This window comes from Neolamprologus multifasciatus, chromosome 22, assembly GCF_963576455.1.
Source record: "Neolamprologus multifasciatus chromosome 22, fNeoMul1.2, whole genome shotgun sequence".
NCBI lineage: Eukaryota > Metazoa > Chordata > Actinopteri > Cichliformes > Cichlidae > Neolamprologus > Neolamprologus multifasciatus.
The window spans coordinates 32727955-32748528 of record NC_140459.1 but is presented as its reverse complement, the minus strand read 5'-3'; the positions used below and the strand labels follow the sequence as shown (position 1 = coordinate 32748528).

At 48.2% G+C, this 20574-nt stretch overlaps 1 long non-coding RNA gene across 1 annotated transcript; it reads left to right on the top strand.

The window, feature by feature from the left end:
• The first annotated feature begins 18331 nt into the window (after positions 1-18331).
• Positions 18332-19203, top strand: LOC146493818 (uncharacterized). Its single transcript, XR_014871852.1, has 2 exons — positions 18332-18729; positions 18782-19203. It is a non-coding gene; the product is annotated as an uncharacterized LOC146493818 (long non-coding RNA).
• Positions 19204-20574: the final 1371 nt, after the last annotated feature.

The following is a 20574-nucleotide window of genomic DNA, read 5'->3' as shown; positions in this document are numbered from 1 at the left end:
AAACGGCCAATTATACCCTGGACCCCAGAGGGTTAATGAGCTTGGAAAATAAGTCTACATCTTAAAAAATGGCAGCAGTGTAAAGGCTAGATGAAAACAGGCCAGAAGTTGTATGATAGAACACTGTTTCAGAAGAAGCGACAGGGATTGTTTTGATGTATATTTATTTTAGATTTGACTACCCAAGTACTGCTTGTCTTGCTTGCCCCTGACAAAATACCACTGCTTCACATTGTCATTGAACTGAAAACTAATTTCTTTCATCCTAAAACTGTATACAAGATAAGACAAGGATAAATAAATGAAAAATTCCTGCCTTGAAGTGATTCAAGTCATACTGTCTGATAGAAGTTTCTTTGTCTCACTTGGTAAATTTTATTCATCCTCCACCTCCCTCCCATGTGGTGTACCTCAAGGATCCATCCTCGGGCCCCTTGTTTTTAGCATTTATTTACTTCCGTTTTGCCTTAGTATTAAAAAACATAATGTCTCATTTCATTTTATGCAGATGACTGTCAGATTTATCTGTCCCTGAAACACAATGACCCTTACTCCCAGAGGCCTATTTTAGAATGTTTTAAGGATATCAGAGCAGGGCTGTCTCTGAAATTTTGAAATTTTAATGAAAACAAAACTGAGGTCATTATATTTGGGCCAAGTGGCCCTGGTGTCCCACCATCTGATTTGGGTCCTTTCACATCCTCCATCGAACCAGTTCTTACTTGGAGTGAAAATTGACACAACTCTTAAAATAAACAAACCAATAAATACAGTGGTGAGAAAAAGCTTTTTTCAGCTGAGGCAGCTCTCTAAAGTCAAACCTTTTATCTCTTTTTGTGAGTAAGAGAGAGTTTTACATGCATTTGTGACCACTCGCCTTGATTATTGTAATGCATTTTATGTTGGTATTGATCAGGCCTCCCTATCACACTTACAAATGGTCCAGAATGCTGCAGCTCGCCTGCTGACAGGGACACGCAAACACAAGTACATTACCCTGTTCCTTCCTCTTTACACTGGTTACCTGTCCGCTTTAGAATTTGTTTTTAAATTTTATTGTTTGCTTTTAAAGTTTTAAATGGCTTGGCTCCTACTTACCTGGCAGACCTTCTACACATATACACTCCACAAAGGTCTCTCAGATCAACTGACCAGTCACTCTTAGCCGTCCCCAGTGTTGGGAAGGTTACTTTTAAAATGTATTCCACTACAGATTACAGATTACATGCCCCAAAATGTATTCTGTAACGTATTCCGTTACGTTACTCAATGAGAGTAACGTATTCTGAATACTTTGGATTACTTAATATATTATCATTTACATATATCATGTTTAACCCGAGTAGCAAAAGACCGCGGTGTGTCGGTCGGCTCAGATATTTGAAGTTAACACAGCTACATTCTCACCTGAAAATATGTTAAAAGTTTTTTTGTGACCCAGAAAGAGAAATAAGAGTAATATTAAAACTAAGTTGCTGCCGCCATTGTTGGAAACTGGAATTGGCTGGGCCGCGCTATGAATTCTGCGATATGGTTTTTCAATTTTGTTGTCCGGGTGGAAAATCGGGAGAAATTCGGGAGAATGGTGGCTCCGGGAGATTTTTGGGAGGGGCACTGAATTTCGGTGTTCTCCCGGAAAAATCGGGAAGGTTGGCATGTATTGTTGTGGCAAAATCACTAACCACCTCAGAGTAAATCATATCACAGAATATGATGAGCGTATGTTGAGGCGAACTGAAGAGGAAGAGAAGGACAGGTGCTGCTAGGGCGAGACAGACGTCTCTCACGGAGTCCTTTAGTGCTGCAGGCGGACAAGGTGTTCAAATAGCGCACAACTTTTTTTTATTTCTATATGATGAACCCTACATTATTAAGTGATAAGAACAAGTAATCTGATGTCCTGTGATCATTATGATGCTATAACTTGAGATACAATAAATAAAATAAGTTTTTGTACAAAGTATCGGTATCGGATCAGTATCGTCGATACGACCCTGAATATTACTTGGTATCGGATCGGAAAGAAAATCAGTGGTATTGCACATCACTAACAAAAAGGCGCTCTCTCACCCAGGAAACACACAGTCGCAGAGAGAGCGTGCATCACCCTGTAACCATGGAAACCGTGATGCTGCCACCTGGAACAACAGAACGTAGCCGTCAAACAAAACCCAAACAGTCCTGACCCACCAGAATACGAAACAGGAAAATACCGCCATGTAATCCATTTATTTCAACAAAGTAACTGTATTCTAAATACCACCTTTTTAAACGGTAACTGTAACGGAATACAGTTACTCATATTTTGTATTTTAAATACGTAACGGTGGTACATGTATTCCGTTACTCCCCAACACTGGCTGTTCCCATGTTAAGACTGAAACACCAGGGGGCTGAGCATTTGCTGTTGTGGCCCACAAATTATGGAATAAGTTGCCCCTCCATATTAGGCTGGAGAGGCAACCTGAGATTTTTAAATGAATTTTAAAAACATACCTTTTCTCCAAGGCATTTTAGGAGTCAGCTTCTAATCAGTATTAGTCAGTTTTTGGTCATGTTAAATCTTCTTTTGGCTTCATCGGGTGAGGGCCTCCAGCTCGCACTGGAGCGGTTCGCAGCAGAGTGTGAAGCAGCGGGAATGAGGATCAGCGGGAATGAGGATCAGCACCTCCAAATCTGAGGCCATGGTTCTCAGCCGGAAAAGGGTGGAGTGCCCACTCCGGGTCGGGGATGAGTTCCTGCCCCAAGTGGAGGAGTTCAAGTATCTCGGGGTCTTGTTCGCGAGTGATGGGAGAAGGGAGCCGGAGATCGACAGACGGATTGGGGCTGCAGCTGCAGTAATGCAGACGCTGCACCGGTCCGTCGTGGTGAAGAGGGAGCTGAGTGTAAAAGCGAAGCTCTCAATTTACCGGTCGATCTACGTCCCTACCCTCACCTATGGCCACGAGCTGTGGGTAGTGACCGAAAGAACAAGATCGCGGATACAAGCGGCGGAAATGAGCTTCCTCCGAAGGGTGGCTGGCCTCTCCCTTAGAGATAGGGTAAGAAGTTCGGCCATCCGGGAGGGGCTCAGAGTAGAGCCGCTGCTGCTCCACATCGAAAGGAGCCAGCTGAGGTGGTTCGGGCATCTGACAAGGATGCCCCCTGGGCGCCTCCTGGGTGAGGTGTTCCAGGCATGTCCCACCGGGAGGAGGCCCCGGGGCAGACCCAGGACACGCTGGAGAGATTATATCTCTCGGCTGGCCTGGGAACGCCTTGGTGTTCCCCCGGATAAGCTGGAGGAGGTGGCTGGGGAGAGGGAGGTCTGGGCCTCTTTGCTTAGGCTGCTGCCCCCGCGACCCGGCCTCGGATAAAGCGGATGAAGATGGATGGATGGATAAATCTTCTTTATTTTGTTAATTTTATTTATTGGATATTTTATTCATGTTTTACTGTTTATTTGATTTATTTTTAACTTTTATTCATTGATATTGATATTGATATACCTTTATTAGTCCCACAAGGGGAAATTTCATAAGGCTGCCAACCTATTGCACGCAAGGGCGGCGCCATCTTACCCTCCAACCATACATACATTACACAAAACATCACATGGGGAAGACAGGTCAGAGAGGTATAACAATGGAAAGATAAGGAGAAAAAATAACTCCCCCCAGACTGAGCTCCAACAGGGAGATCAGTTTGAGAACAGAAAAAAACACCTTTGCACATGAAAAAACTCTTAATACACCAAAGAAACACATGACAAGCAACAGGGGTGGGTAAAGGGTGAGAGACAGCCGAATTAGACAGTACATCCGGGCCTGCGTGCGCTGGTCTCCTTGATCCACCGTCAGCATCGGAAGGGAATAAGCGTCGAAGGCGTTTGGAAAGGGAGGGGGGATGAGTGTGTGCATATCAGTGTATATGTGTGTATGTGCGTGTCCAGAGTTCAGCTGAGACAGTGTCCTTCGCCCTGCTAGGCTAAGTAAACAGTCAAACTCATTGCGATCTCTTGTTAAGGGAATGGCAGCTCTTCAGTTTTTGCTAGATTGTTGTCTTGCAATAGTTAGTGAAACCTGGCTCCAAGCCTTGATTTATTGTTTCCACTTACCTGTGAGGGAGATATTTACCTGTGTTTTCCTGTCCTCGGGTTTGTCACGGAGTGATCCCGACAAATTCAGTTGAGTTGATGAATAATTTTTAATTTTAGTAAACAATAGCATAAATGCACGAATGCAAACTGATGAGAAATAAATGCAGGGACTAACAGTAAAGATTTAAAACTGTTACCTGGTTGTGAAGTTATGCATTTGGGTCCTTACTCAGTCAGTTTTCATGGACTACATATTTACACTGGAGAATCCTTTGGAACCAAAACACTTAGGTTCTCTGGAAATTATCTAGATGTGGTCTGTTTTCTTTTTCTATTGTTGTTGTTTTAAAGTATTAGCTTTAATATATTTAATCGATTTTTAGGGTAAAGTGTGTATGATCGTGCTTCCCTGTAGAACTGAATCACCAGTTAAATGTACTGATTATTCAGGGGATCTATAAACATAAATTCAGTAGTTGAGGTGGTTTAGGGGCTACTGCCACTGAGATATCAATATCAGTGGTGCCCCGGTGGTAATGGTGAGATGGCTTTGTGTGTGTGTGTGTGTGTGTGTGTGTGTGTAGGAAGCAGATAAACAGAGCAGCCTGGGGGCAGGTTGCGAAAGGGAGGGGGGGGGGTAAAGCTTTGTAATATCAGAGCACATCCTACTGTCCTCAAGTGCAGCTTAACATATTTGCATCTTGGTCATGCTTTGAAGATTCCAGGATTTCTCTGGATCTGGACATTAAGCACGAATTTTTAATTCTTTACTATCAGACAGTCTAGTGTGTACTTGTTTAAGTGGTCTGTGCATGCATGGGTGGATGCATTGCACTATATGTTCACTATAAAGTATTCTTGATGAGTCAGTAATGAAGTCTGTTTTGCGTCATTATTTTTCCTTTTTTACTGTGTATAGGTATACAGCATGTATACTTTAGGGGAGTTGGAGCATTGTATTTGTTTACCATATCTGTGCAGAATACAGTAATGACAAAGATTTAGCAATTGAGTAATTAGAATGATTAAGTAGTGAAAGACTCATCTTGTACCATTACAATGACAAATCTATAATTTTGAGCAAAAAGCAAAATTTAAGTACCTTCATGAGTAGTTTAAAAAAAAAAATCAAAGCACTAAAATGAAGAATGTTACCACCATGCAGAAAATGTTAATTATGCCACTTCAGAGGAGCTTCTGAAAGGATAAGGAAAGCTGCATAAATTTAGCTGTAATCCAGGCAGGCAGAACTCATTTGCAGGGATGGTCTTATCTGGGCACTGCAGCTTTCTCACAAAATTAACCTTGGATATTTGGGCCCAATTCAGCTAGCGTTTGATTCCCCTCTCTCTCTCTCTCTCTCTCTCCCTTTCTCTCTCTCTCTCTCCCCCCTGCCCCTCCCTTCACTCACACACGTTGCCTGCATACAACCCCTCACCCTATAAGCCATTACAATCCCTTCCCCTCTGTTTGTCTATCTCAGGGTTTTATGTGTTGAGTTTATCATTACAGTTGAAGCAGCAATGAAAGAAAACAAGTAGAACGAGAGAGAGAGATGGCTAGATGGATAGATAGCTGTCATAGTAAATTTGCATTTGTATACCACTATTATGGCTCTCCATTTCTGACCAAATTTTTTGTCATTCTGTTTTGTTTTTTCTTGGGGTTTTTTGTTTTTTAAATATCATTCTGCCTAATGCTGGAAATACACTGGGTTACAAGGCTGAGTTTCATTCATTTCAGGGAATCAGGCCAACACCAGGCTGGTGCTGGCAAAGGTGATGGGACACCTTAGGAAGCTTGGCTGATGGCCAACAGCAACACAGAAAACTGGACCTCTCCTGGCATGGCAGGAAGCTTACAGGGATGTAGATCGGACCCCGCTGGTAGCCAGAATAGAAGAATAGAATAGAATAGAATAGAATTATCCTTTAATTGTCCCACAAGGGGAAATTTGGTTGTAACAGCACCATGAAAAACACATATACAAACAAACAGTACACAGGACACAGAACAGAAACATACATAATCTTTTTACATATTTACATTAAGGATAATAGTTACCAAAAACAGAGTACTGTACAGTTATTGAAATTAAATAAAATTAAATACAGATAAGAGGCAAACCCAGGTTATAGTGTGAATTGGTTGATAAAATAGTGCCAAGTTACAGCGCTGATGTAAACATCTATGTTTGTTGGGATCAGTTTTGATTGTACAGTCTGACAGCTGCAGGGAGGAAGGACCTGCAGAAACGCTCCTTCATGCATCGAAGTTGCATCCCATCCCAGAACAGAGCTGGCCTTCCTAATGAGTTTATCCAACCTCTTCCTCTCAGCTGCCGATAAACTACTGCTCCAACATACAACACTGTAAAAAATGACAGAGTCATAGAAGGTCTTAAGAAGCACTCCCAGGACACCAAATGACCTCAGCCGCCTCAGCAGGTAGAGTCTGCTCTGACCCTTCCTGTAAAGAGCATCAGTGTTGTGGCTCCAGCCCAGTTTATTATTCAGGTGAACACCCAGGTACCTATATGAGTCCACTATCTCAATGTCCACTCCCTGGATGTTCACCGGTGTGAGTGTGGTGGGTCTGCATCTCCGGAAGTCCACCACCAACTCCTTGGTTTTCCCGAGTTTATCAACAGGTGGTTCCGCTGGCACGTACTCTGAGTCCACTGTCTGTACTTTGAGTCGTCCTCACCTGTGATGAGGCCGAGTATGGCAGAGTCGTCAGAGAACTTCTGTAGGTGGCAGCGTGGGGAGTTGATGGAGAAGTCTGCAGTGTAGAGGGTGAAGAGGAACAGTGCCAGCACAGTTCCCTGTGGGGCCCCGTACTGCAGACCAGCGACACAGCCCTGTGACCTCACATACTGTGGGCGGCCTGTGAGGTAGTCCAGTATCCACTGGGACATGTGGTGTCCACTCCTGATAGCTCCAGCTTGTCCCTCAGAAGTCGTGGCTGGATGGTGTTGAAAGCACTGGAGAAATCAAAGAACATGATCCTCACAGTGCTTCCAGGCTTCTCCAGGTGAGTCAGAGCTCGGTGCAGGAGGAAGATGATGGCGTCCTCCACCCCAATGCCAGGCTGGTAAGCAAACTGCAGCAGATCCAATGAAGACCTCACCAGGGGGCGCAGATGGTTTAGAACCAACCTCTCGAGGGTCTTCATCAGATGTGATGTCAGGGTTACCGGCCTGTAGCTGCTGAGGTCATTGAGATGGGACCGGTACCACACAGGAGGTCTTCCACAGCTGTGGAACTTTCCCCAGTGACAGGTTGACCAGATATCCTAGGATGGCACACAGTTCATCTGCGCAGCACCTCAGGAACCTGGAGCTGATGTCATCTGGACCCTTCCGCACCTTGATCATGCGAAGCTCATTCCTCACTTGAAGTGCAGAGATAGAAAGAGAGGATTTTGGGGGAGGGGGGTGTATGTTGGAGTCCACAGAAGCCGGGGGTGGGTGTGATGGCTGGGAGCTGAGAGGTGTGAAGTCCTGAGATGAAGGACAGGCAGTCCCTAAAAATGAGGGAGATTGCAGCAGGGGGGACAATGCTGGGGGAGGGGTGGGTGGTTGATCAAACCTATTCAAATATTTATTTAGGTCATTCACCCACCCGACGGGGGGTGAATGACCTGGGGGGTTGGTTTTTGTCCTGAGATTGTCTTCAGGCTGTTCCAAACCCCTCTGATGTTGTCCTGTTGCAGCTCTTCCACCTTCCTGCTATAGTTTTCCTTCCCCTGCCTTATCTTCCATTTCAGCTTCTTCTGGACATCTCTCAGCTCCTGTTTGTCTCCAGATCTAAAGACTCTTAATTTCAGGATTTATCCATGGCTTGTTGTTAGAAAAACACCGTACCTTTATGATGGGTACGGTGTTGTACACACAGAAGTTCATGTAATCCGTAATGCAGTCTATCATAATGACGTGTGTAAACTCTTGCGGTAGATAGTACGGTCTTATGCTATGCCTCAATGTCCTTACAGCTTAACGTCTCTTTGATAGATAAATGCCCAGCGTTACACCATCTATCGTTCACAAACACAGCCAAATCCCCTCCTCTCGTCTTACCATTCTCCGTTGTTCTGTCGGCCCGGATCAGATGGAAGCCGTCTATGTTTACGTGTGAGTCCGGAGTTAGCACGGTTAGCCACAACTCTGTGAAGCACATCATGCTGCACTCCCTGTAGCTCCTCTGATGTTGGGTTAGAGCCGCCAGTTCATCCACTTTATTGGGAAGAGATCTCACGTTCCCCATAATGACAGATGGAATCGCTGGCCGGTACCTCCTAACGATACCTTACTGCGATACCCAATCCCGGCCCGAGTGCCGCGTTTCTTCCTCCTCACCTCGCGGGGGATGTTGGCTTGCTCGGCGGTAGGCAGAACAGCGGAGGCCCCAAGGGCTAACAGCTGATCCCTGCTGTAAACAATGGGAGGTCGGACCTACACACGCTCTCCGGACATGATTGTCCATAAAATTCTGAGCTCGATCGTGGAGTAGAACAGTCCACAATATAAAAACAAGAACACGAAATGAAATAACAACAAAGAAAGAGAAAAAAGGACGTGGTCAGGTCGGAGCTGCTGATACTGGCTGCCAGCTTGGAGTGGCGCCGGAAACAAAGCTCAGTAGGTGTTTACAATGGAGAGGGAGAATGGATTCTTGAAGTGGCCAATGTCAGCAGAGGAGGCAAAGTCCCGAGTCACTGAGCTGTGGAGTGATTGGGTAGGCTGGGCTTCAGGAAGGCTCATACACTCAGCCAAACGTGGAGGCTTGGGCTGTGTAGGGCCCTCTGGAGGCTGGGGCAACACAGGGTACACAGATCCCAATGGACACTTGGGCTGGTGCTGCACAGGACCTATTGACGGCTCATGTTACCCTGGGCTACACAAGACACAGTCTCTTCTAGCTGGGGCTGTGCAAGGCACACAGACCACATGGACTCAGGATGCACAGGATCCTTGGGATGCACTGAATTACCTAGCACAGGTTGTTCAGAATTTGTCAGCACAAGTTCATCAAAATTCACAAGGGTAACCAGCTGAGGCAGTCTAACCCGATTAATATGGAGCTGACAGAGTCTGGATAGAAAAAAATTAAGCCATTCCATTCATATCACTGTAACCTTAGCTTGAGAAGCAGCTGGCAAGCAGGTCTGCAGCAGTAGTGAAGAGGGAGGTGGCTTGTTGCTGCAACAGTGAAGTCACAGGAAGTTCGGGTGGATATCTTGAGTCAAATGAGTGGTGAGGCTCTGCTCTGGAATTGTCCTTTCATGTAAATACATGAGAAAAAAAGCCTCTAAAAGAATTTGGTACTGAAGCAGTTAAGGGTGTTTCTCAATAATTTCTCTTATGCCTGAAAGTCTCATATAACCTTAATTTCCTTAGAATCATAAACCGAGAAATATATGCAAAACAAGAGAAATATATACAAAACAAGAGGAATATATACAAAAAATAGGAGAAAGGCACACATTGGAGAACAAAATTGTTGCAAAGTGCTTGGAGGTAGTGCAAAGAAAAGGCTAAGAACAGAGGTAAACAGACACTAAATATACACGTACAAGCTAACGAGGAAATGGCACACAGGAGGGAGACACTGCTGAACCTAATTAGATGAGTCTGGGAGGAAGCAAACCAGAAAACATGACCATAGAACTGAAAACACTAGACACAACTAGAGATGGACCGATCCGATATAATGTATCGGATCGGTCGATATGTATAAGGTATCGGTCCGATACTGACGTAAATTACTGGATCGGATATCGGAGAGAAATAAAAAATGTAATCCGATCCATTAAATATCAAAAAAGCACCTCACAAAACTTGCGACATGGCGTAACTCGGCTTATAACTGTAGCAGTGTGCTCACGTGATAGAGCGGCTGTGTGTATTTGTAGCTTCAACCAGCATTTCATCTCCGATGAAGTTATCCCAGAGAGAAGTAAAGCAAGTGTGTAAGTTCATCTCTGAATGTTTGTAAAGCATTCCCACGTTAAGCTTGACAACCGATATATGGAGCGACTGCCTCTTCTTGCTGCTACTTCAATCATGAAACTGATCAATGATCAGCTGATTGGCTTTTCTGTCGCGAGTCCATCTCTCTTGTTTGTTTATCGCCCACTTCGCGCCAGAAAGAGGAAACAGCGGCTGAATAACAGCAGCACGTTTAAGCTTGATAAGCTGTTGTTAGAATTTATTTAATATTACTTTCTACACCAGGATCTTTTTCTACGCAGCTGACGGCTGGTAACTGTGCAGGGGCGGATCTAGCAAAGTTTAGCCAGGGGGGCCGATAGGGCATGAACAGGGAAAGGGGGACACAAAGACATACTTTTCTTTCTTATTCTCATTTAAAATGTCTAGCTTTTAATAAATAATTATCTGAATCTTACACCCAAAGTTTTAATCTGATGTAAAATGTATAGAAGTCCATTACTCTATATAGTAACTGTTAAGTCTAATATACCCTAGTAAGCTATACTACTTTTTCCTTTGGGAAGGTACCATCTGTGCAGTCTGCAATTCTGTAGAAGAAAGATGTTGAATCTATTTAATATTTCTTGAAAAATAATTTATTTCTGTGTATTTTTTTCCACACTGCATCAAATTAAAGTTGATTACGTCAATTAAGCATCATGAGGTGGAGGGTGGAGGGTGGTTCCCTATTTTTTTCTTTTTGCTGGGAGTTTGCAACCCTATTAGTTAGTTTGCTTAATATTTCTGCTAAGTACTCTTTAAAATACCAGAATAGGAGGGATTGAGTAGGTTTAAGTTGATTAGATTGATCAGTATTGCTGAACTATGAATTATTTTGGGTGCAGTGTATTTTTTACATACAGGTATAACAGAATAGCTTTAGTGTTGTTGTTTATTTAAACTTGAGTATGAACTTATACAAAATGCAGCAATATATTAAAAAAACAGTTTTATTGATTAAAAAACAGACTATATCGGGTTCATATCGGTATCGGCAGATATCCAAATTTATGATATTGTATCGGTATCGGACATAAAAAAGTGGTATTGTGCCATCTCTAGACACAACACAAGGAAGGCACAGAGAACAGCTAAACACTGGGAAGGATAACAAATACCCCAAAACTAACAAAACCACTGAATATTTATAAACATAAACACGGAGTCCACAGACTTCAGACCATGACATGGTCTGAATAGATTCGGTGGGTGAGTGGCCTGAGTGATGAAGGTTACTCAAATGCATTGTGTAGATATTACAGGTTCTGTGCTGCAGTGGTGTGACTCATATGTATCTAATACTCTCCAGTTTGTTCATGTAAATGGAGAGTCCTCTTCACACACTGAGGTTAATTATGGAGTTCTACAGGGTTCAGTGCTAGGACCAATTCTGATTACATTATACATGCTTCCCTTAGGCAGTATCATCAGAAGATATCATACATTTTCACTGTTATGCAGATGATACCCAACTTTATCTATCCATGAAGTCAGATAACACACTCCAGCAAGTCAAACTGCAGCAATGTCTAAAGACTTGGATGGCCTCTAATTCCCTGCTTCTAAATTCAGATAAAAGGCCATTGTACACCACGAGGCTATTGTACTCTGCCCTAAAAATCTTAGAAATACTGTATCTAATCAGATGCTTACTCTGGATGACACTATGAGAAATCTTGTTGTTTTCAAAAAGGATATCAATCAATCACTCAATCAAGGCTTTATTCGCCACGCCTGCAGTGAAATAGGACCCCCACCCCCCCACCGACCTTACACACACAACACAGACATCAAATGGGGATACAGGTCGGAGATCTGTAGCGCTACAGAAAAAAAAACACTGAAATATACACTACAATGGGAAAGTACAAGAGGAAAAAAAGAGACCTCTACTCATGCTGGGCTCTTGGGAGGACGACATGAGAACAGGAAACAAAAAAACTCCTCTGCACAAAAAAGCACATAAATGTCCACAGCACAACATTATGGAACACGTGACAAGCCACAGGGTCGGGTGGGGGGTGAGGAGTAATCTGAAGCAAACACAGCAGCCATCCTGCCCAGCGCTACTATTCCAGCGCGGGCTCAGACCCGCCGTGTTCCCAGGAGGGAACAAGCATCAAAGGTGTTTGGAAAGGGAGGGGGGATGAGTGTGTGCATATCAGTCAGTAGCGGTTTTAGATACGGGCGACACGGGCGGTTGCCCGGGGCGGCATCGTGGTAGGGGGCGGCATCACAGGCATTGGTTAAAAAAAAAATTACTTGTACTCATGCTGCCCCGACATCATGCGAGCCCATATTGGGAATGGCATAGGCACCGATCGATTTTCTATCGCCCATGGGAGTAAGGGCGCCCTCCATTTGCGAGGTGCGCCTGCTGCTTGCTGCACAGGGAGGAGAGGGCGGGGCGACGGGGGATTCTCTGGCTGGCTGGAGCAGCAAAAATTACCAACTCTCAAAATAAAACAAAAATAAAAACAAACAACAAACACGAAAACACCAGACATCATGATACAGACTTATAATTTGCACCGATGTTTTTTCAAAATTCTATACACGAAAAGTGAGTGTAAGTGTCATGGTCCTGGGTCGGTGACCCAGCGCTTTGTTTGTTATTAGTGTTTTCTAGTTTATTTCTGATCTTGTATTGGTTGTTGGTGTTTGGTTGTGTTTATCTTCCCTACCTGCGTCTCCCTCGGTGCTCTGTTCATGTCCTCGTGTTATGTAAAACAGTCTGTGTGTTTCCTGTTTTACTTTGTAGGGTTGTGTCTCGTTATGTCCATTAGTTCCAGCTGTGTCCCCTCCTGTGTGCCATTTCCTGATTACCTGGTGTGTGTATTTATAGTGGGTGTCGGTCTGTGTTCGTTGTCGGCTCGTCTGTGTTTCATGGTGTCTGTTCCTCGTCTGTGTCTCTCTGCCTCCCACCCCATTTGTATGATCCGGTTTGTCATTTAGCTCACCCAGTTTAGGTTATGTTCTGTCCTGCTTTCAGTTCTGTTATTTGTATACTGTAAATAAACCCTCACTCTCATCATCTTATCGGCTGTCTGCATTTTGGGTCCTCCGTTTCCTCCACACCACACGGCTCACCCCGCCAGCCGTGACAGTACGAGCCGACCAAACATGGACCCAGCAGCATCCGCACCCTCCCAGGAGTTTCGGGAGGGGGTGATTGACTCCGTTTCGAGGTTAGTTAACCTATGGCTTGAGCATGAGGGGGAGGAATTTCACCGCGCTGTGGAAGCCAGGCTACAGCAGCTTATTTCTGCTCACCCCTGGCTACTGGACTCACTTCACCCGCTCGCACAGGACTTCATTCTGCACGAACTTCACCTTCACCCTCCAGCTGCTACCGCTTCCCGACCCAGCCCGGCGGTGAATGTCTTGCACTGCCCGCCGGGGAATCTGCGGCCCGGCCCGCCGGATGTGGAATTACCCGGCCGATCGGAGCCATCTCCAAGAAGGAAGCGACGTTTACGCCGCCGACGCCCATCACCACAGCCGGGCCCCGAGAGTTCTGAGTTGCCGGCTGTGGTGAGTGGAAAAGACACTCGGTCTGTTTCACCAGACCGTGTGACTGTTTATACCGGGGCTGTGTTTTTTGAGCCTGCTGCACAGCCGCAAGCTCGTTTAGCCGCACAGCCGCAAGCTCGTTTAGCCGCACAGCCGCAAGCTCGTTTAGCTGCACAGCCGCAAGCTCGTTTAGCTGCACAGCAGCATTCAGCTCGGCCCCCGGTATCCCCACTAGCCCAGTCATCTATGCCATCTTCACCGACTCCCTCTGTACAGCAGGCTGCGTCTCTGCCTCCCGTTTTGGACTCTTTTTCTATTACGCATTTTTTGCAGAGAGACACACCAAACAATCCTGAAAACACTCCTCAAGAGCTGGCCAGTTCTGAGATGCACTCCAGGGCCTCCCCAGAGGCTGGGTTTCAGCCCCCAGCAGACTCTGGACCCCTGGAGGTAAAGAAGCCAGCTGAGGACTGCACCCGGCTGTCGCTGCCTGAGCTGAGTCAATGCTCGGTGCAGCTGCAGTCAGCCTTGTGTTTGCCAGAGGCCCGTGCGCCTGCTGGTTCTGATCTGTTCCTGCCAGAGGCCCGTGCGCCTGCTGGTTCTGATCTGTTCCTGCCAGAGGCCCGTGCGCCTGCTGGTTCTGATTTGTCCCTGCCAGAGGCCCGTGCGCCTGCTGGTTCTGATTTGTCCCTGCCAGAGGCCCGTGCGCCTGCTGGTTCTGATTTGTTCCTGCCAGAGGCCCGTGTGCCTGCTGGTTCTGATCCGTTCCTGCCAGAGGCCCGTGTGCCTGCTGGTTCTGATCCGTTCCTGCCAGAGGCCCGTGCGCCTGCTGGTTCTGATTTGTTCCTGCCAGAGGCCCGTGCGCCTGCTGGTTCTGATCCGTTCCTGCCAGAGGCCCGTGCGCCTGCTGGTTCTGTTCTGCGCCCGCCAGAGGTCTCCGTGCCTGCTGGTTCTGTTCTGCGCCTGCCAGAGGTCTCCGCGCCTGCTGGTTCTGTTCTGCGCCCGCCAGGGGCCCCTGTGCCCGCTGGTCCTGTGACTATTCTCGCTGGAGGGCCCGAGGAGCCCGTCCAGCCCCCTGTCCCGTCAGCTGGAGGGCCCGAGGAGCCCGTCCAGCCTCCTGTCCCGTCAGCTGGAGGGCCCGAGGAGCCCGTCCAGCCTCCTGTCTCGTCCGCTGGAGGGCCCGAGGAGCCCGTCCAGCCTCCTGTCTCGTCCGCTGGAGGGCCCGAGGAGCCCGTCCAGCCGCCTGTCCCGTCCGCTGGAGGGCCCGAGGAGCCCGTCCAGCCGCCTGTCCCGTCCGCTGGAGGGCCCGAGGAGCCCGTCCAGCCGCCTGTCCCGTCCGCCGGAGGGCCCGAGGAGCCCGTCCAGCCTCCTGTCTCGTCCGCCGGAGGGCCCGAGGAGCCCGTCCAGCCTCAAGTCTCGTCAGCTGGAGGGCCCGAGGAGCCCGTCCAGCCCCAAGACTCGTCCGCTGGAGGGCCCGAGGAGCCCGTCCAGCCCCAAGACTCGTCAGCTGGAGGTTCAGGAGAACCCAGCCAGCTTCCTGCCTCGTCAGCTGGAGGGCCCGAGGAGCCCGTCCAGTCTTCTGCCTCGTCAGCTGGAGGGCCCGAGGAGCCCGTCCAGCCGCCAGCTGCAGCCTCATCATCCTCGCCGGCTGCCGCTTCATCCACACCGCCGGCAGCATCAGCGGCTTCATCCTCGCCAGCTGCAGCCTCCGTGTCTTCATCCTCGCCAGCTGCAGCCTCCTCCGTGTCTTCGTCCTCGCCAGCTGCAGCCTCCTCCGTGTCTTCGTCCTCGCCAGCTGCAGCCTCCTCCGTGTCTTCGTCCTCGCCAGCTGCAGCCTCCTCCGTGTCTTCGTCCTCGCCAGCTGCAGCCTCCTCCGTGTCTTCGTCCTCGCCAGCTGCAGCCTCCTCCGTGTCTTCGTCCTCGCCAGCTGCAGCCTCCTCCGTGTCTTCGTCCTCGCCGTCGCCTGGTCCAGCTGCAGCCTCCTCCGTGTCTTCGTCCTCGCCGTCGCCTGGTCCAGCTCCGGCGTCATCGTCGCCTGGTCCAGCTCCGGCGTCATCGTCGCCTGGTCCAGCTCCGGCGTCATCGTCGCCTGGTCCAGCTCCGGCGTCACCCACGCCGTCGCCTGGTCCGGCGTCACCCACGCCGTCGCCTGGTCCGGCGTCACCCACGCCGTCGCCTGGTCCGGCTTCACCCACGCCGTCGCCTGGTCCGGCTTCACCCACGCCGTCGCCTGGTCCGGCTCCGGCGTCATCGTCGCCTGGTCCAGCTCCGGCGTCACCCACGCCGTCGCCTGGTCCGGCTTCACCCACGCCGTCGCCTGGTCCGGCTCCGGCTTCGCCTGGTCCGGCTCCGGCTTCGCCTGGTCCAGCCTCTGCATCAGCTTCGCCTGGTCCAGCCTCTGCATCCGCCTCGCCTGGTCCAGCCTCTGCATCCGCCTCGCCTGGTCCAGCCTCTGCATCCGCCTCGTCTGGTCCAGCTTCAGCATCCGCCTCGTCTGGTCCAGCTTCAGCATCCGCCTCGTCTGGTCCAGCTTCAGCTTCCGCCTCGTCTGGTCCAGCTTCAGCTTCCGCCTCGTCTGGTTCTGGTTCAGCTTCCGTCTCGTCTGGTGCTGCGAAGGCCACGCAGCCTTCAGGTCCCAAACTGCCGCCTCGACATCGGCGGTCGTCTGCCAGGCCGCTTGTTGGGCGTCGTCGTCGATATGGACGACCTCCCAAAGGCCGCCGCTACCTTCCATGCGGCCGGCCTCCGGACTTGTGTCGCCGCCGCCGTTGCTGTCCGCACGGTCGGCCGCCTGATCTGTTTCCCCGTCGCCGCCGTTGCTGTCCGCACGGTCGGCCGCCTGACCTGTTTCCCCGTCGCCGCCGCTGCCGCGTGCACGGTCGGCCTCCTGAACTGTTTTCTCGCCGCCGCCGCCGTCCGCACGGCCGGCCTCCTGAACTGTTTCCCCGTCGTCGCCGCTGCCGTGTGCATGGCCGGCCTCCTGAACTGTTTCCCCGTCGTCGCCGCTGCCGTGTGCATGGCCGGCCTCCTGAACTATGTTTTGGGACCCTGTTCAGGAACTCCAGTATGTGTTGTGTTTTGGACAATTCGTTTGGCCCGCTGGAGCTTGTTTTTTGTTTGGTTGTGGTCCCTCCGTCCTGGTCCCCCGCCGCCCGCCCTGGTCGGGTCGTTTTTGGGTTTTGGGGGGGGGTTTTGTGTTTCTGTTGGGCTGTCTGGAGCCAGCCCTTGAGGGGGGGGTACTGTCATGGTCCTGGGTCGGTGACCCAGCGCTTTGTTTGTTATTAGTGTTTTCTAGTTTATTTCTGATCTTGTATTGGTTGTTGGTGTTTGGTTGTGTTTATCTTCCCTACCTGCGTCTCCCTCGGTGCTCTGTTCATGTCCTCGTGTTATGTAAAACAGTCTGTGTGTTTCCTGTTTTACTTTGTAGGGTTGTGTCTCGTTATGTCCATTAGTTCCAGCTGTGTCCCCTCCTGTGTGCCATTTCCTCATTACCTGGTGTGTGTATTTATAGTGGGTGTCGGTCTGTGTTCGTTGTCGGCTCGTCTGTGTTTCATGGTGTCTGTTCCTCGTCTGTGTCTCTCTGCCTCCCACCCCATTTGTATGATCCGGTTTGTCATTTAGCTCACCCAGTTTAGGTTATGTTCTGTCCTGCTTTCAGTTCTGTTATTTGTATACTGTAAATAAACCCTCACTCTCATCATCTTATCGGCTGTCTGCATTTTGGGTCCTCCGTTTCCTCCACACCACACGGCTCACCCCGCCAGCCGTGACAGTAAGAGCCCTCGGTGCGCCTGCTTGCTGCTGAAGTCAAAGTAAACTTTATTGTCATCTCCGCTACATACAGTCCAGTATATAGAGAGACGAGACGACGAGGCTCCAGTTACAGCAGTGCAAGTAAACAAGCAATAAATATAAAAACAGTAAGAAAATAAATATACACTTTAGGACCAGGAGTAAAGGGATCAATAACAATTTTAAATTTTAAATTTACAGTTTGATGATTTAAAGTCTCACACAAAAGCCGTCGAAAGGGGAGGGGCCGGCTGCTTCCAAATAGAGCACATTTCATTCATAATGTTGTAAATCCAAATCCATTATGTATTCATGATTTGAATCCTGGGTTGTGTGAAATCTCAGAAATGCACCCTAGACAAAGTAATTCTGTGAGCTAAGGTGTAGGTGTGTTAGATCATGTTGTGGTGATCCTCAGGTTGAGGGATGGGTGTTCATACTGGAGTGCAAAATTAAAACCAATGGAAGATGGACAAGAAAAGTTCAAAGCCATCAGGTCCTCAGTTTAGAAAAAAGAGAAAAGAAGAGGAGGAGAAACGAGCAAAAGATACAGGTAAGCAGATGTGTCATTGGATAATGGCAGGTCATCCTGAAACAATCAGAATCAGAATACTTTATTAATCCCTAAGGAAATTATGTGGGTTATGTGGGTTGGTCCAAGAAGAAATGGTAAAAATAGCAACAGTAACAGACTAAACTCCAAACAATACATTATGTTACAGATTTTAATATCAGTGTCAATTGTTGATTTGTCCTGTTCTCATTGTATGACAAATTATGATGGCTGTTTGGTAGCCGTTTGCATACTATGCATACTCTCTCTCTTCATATGTGTGTGTGTGTACAACAGTTTAATGTTAATGTACAATACTTAATATGTTTTTTTGTGTGTGTGTGTGTGTGGGGGGGGGCGCCAGAGGAAGTGTTCGCCCGGGGCGCCAAACAGGCTAGGACCGCCACTGATATCAGTGTATATGTATGTGTGTGCGTCCAGAGTTCAGCTGAGACAGTGTCCTTCGCCCTGCCAGGCTAAGTAAACAGTCTTCCAGCCAACCCAGGTGGCCTTGCATGGAATGGGAAGGAACAGACTAAACACAGTCGTTATCAGGGTGTTGTTGTTCGGCTCCAGCCTTGCGACCGCAGCTAGCGCCGAAAGGGTATCCGCATGAAGTGATGGTGCTTTTTACTTTAGTGCGAACAGCTCATATGAATTTCAAAGCTGTTTTAACAGTCCAACACTGGTCTCTCAATCTCCCGTTGGAGAGCCGTGAGCTTCTCCATGATGTTATCAAACTTGCGCTCTGTGATGTTGTCATTCTTGTGCTCAAAGAGCCAATTCTGAGAACTCACGACCACAGTGAGCCTCCCCGAGATGTCATCCAATTTGCACCCAGACATGTTATTCCGAGCGAGTCCCTCCAAGATGTATCCAGTCTGCAGTCAGAGATCTTATTCTGAGTATTCACAGCAGCCGTAGCCTCTCCAAGATCTTATCCGTGCTGACTCAATGAGCCCATTTTGAGAAACTCACGCCTCTCCCATCGTTCCAATCCCAGCGGGCAGCCTTGTGGGGGTTTGAACAGCTGGTTCCGCTTCCTTAATTCTTCGATAAGTCAGGGCCAAGCCAGCTCCGATCAGCAAGAACCCTGTTACCATGGTTCCGAATAGGTAGATATCTTCAGCACTCAGGCTCACCCAAGCCCAAACTTCTCGTTGAGAAAGGGGTGTCAATTGCATTTAGGGACCAGTTGATCCAATCCATAATTCCTCTTTTAGGTTTTAGAGAACAGACTGTGAGAGAATGTTCCAGGGAAAAGTAATACAAAAAACACAAGACTAGACAAGGACATAAGAGGCTAAGCAGGGAAGCTAAGGGAGAGGAGGAGAGGAGAAAAGTGTACCGCCTTCGTCAAGAGCAAGAGCAGAATGTACTTCAGTGCACTAACTAATGTGTGGAACTGCTTTCTTCCATTTCTGGAATATCTAAAATCTAATATCTAAAATTTGAAACATCCTGCCTCAGATTTGCTGAAAAACTAGTTCATGCATTTATTACTTCTACACTGGTCTACTGTAATTCTTTATTATCAGACTGTCTTGAAAAATACTTTGTTTGATCCAAAATGTTGCAGCATAAATACTGACAGGGACTCTTCTCCTTTTTCTAGCATAGCAGTCCACCATAATCTGGCAAATACCCCCTTGGCACCTTACTCCTAGAACAGCTGCCCCACGTCCAGCATTGGGCATTCCTAGTGCAGGTGCAGTAGTCACCTCTAACGCTCCTGCCTTAGCGTTTCATACCTCTCTGTGTGGAGAGCAGCAAAAGAGAGAGAGAGGGTTACTCACCTGCATTTGTGGCTGCGGCTCCATGGTCAGGGCCACTGGAGTGGAGCTGGGGAGCTTTCTTCTCGGGGCCAGAACCAGCTAACTCTCCCCCGCCGGTAGCAAGCAGCCCATGCTCTCCTCCATCCATGCTTCCTGGTGGTTCTTGGTTAGCGTGACCACCACCTGCTGATGTCAGCGGACCAATTGCATTGTCTCCCCAGGAAGCCCCTGCACGAACTGCTCCCAGATTACCACATCAAACAGCTGCTCCTCCTCCTGTGATGGCCCCGGCTAAAGCCATCACACCCCCACATCAAAGAGACAACGCGTAAATGTGAAAGGCTGATCCTTCACATTAATTCTGCTGCTGCGGAATCACTGGCGGTGAGAAAATTAGTCGCACATGCCTTGCCAGCCTCCCTTGCACCACCCCCACCCCCTGAACCTACTGCACTATCCCTTCTCTGCAGCAAAGCTGGAGACCACAGACCACCACAGTGTTCTAAAGAGAGTTTTGGATGTTTGAATGATTGTTTCCCCTTGGACCCCAGTTTCCTTTCCTGCACAAATGTATATAGCACATTCTGGTGACTTCACTGTAAATAAAAGCACACTAAACTCTGATTCTCCCTCCATCTAAGGCCATTCCAGTATTCATTACTGATTATGGAGGTTAGCCAGCATGAACAAATACTTGTGACCGAAGAGCTCATTTCCCTCACTCAGACTTTGGCCAAACGCAACACTTTATCCCATGCCTGTCTCCTGCTAACTCTCTGCCCTTATCCTATTGTAGGGTCTGCTTTACAATATAAAGCGGCTTAAGACAGCTATTGTGATTTTGGCGCTGTATAAATAAAATTCAGTTGAATTG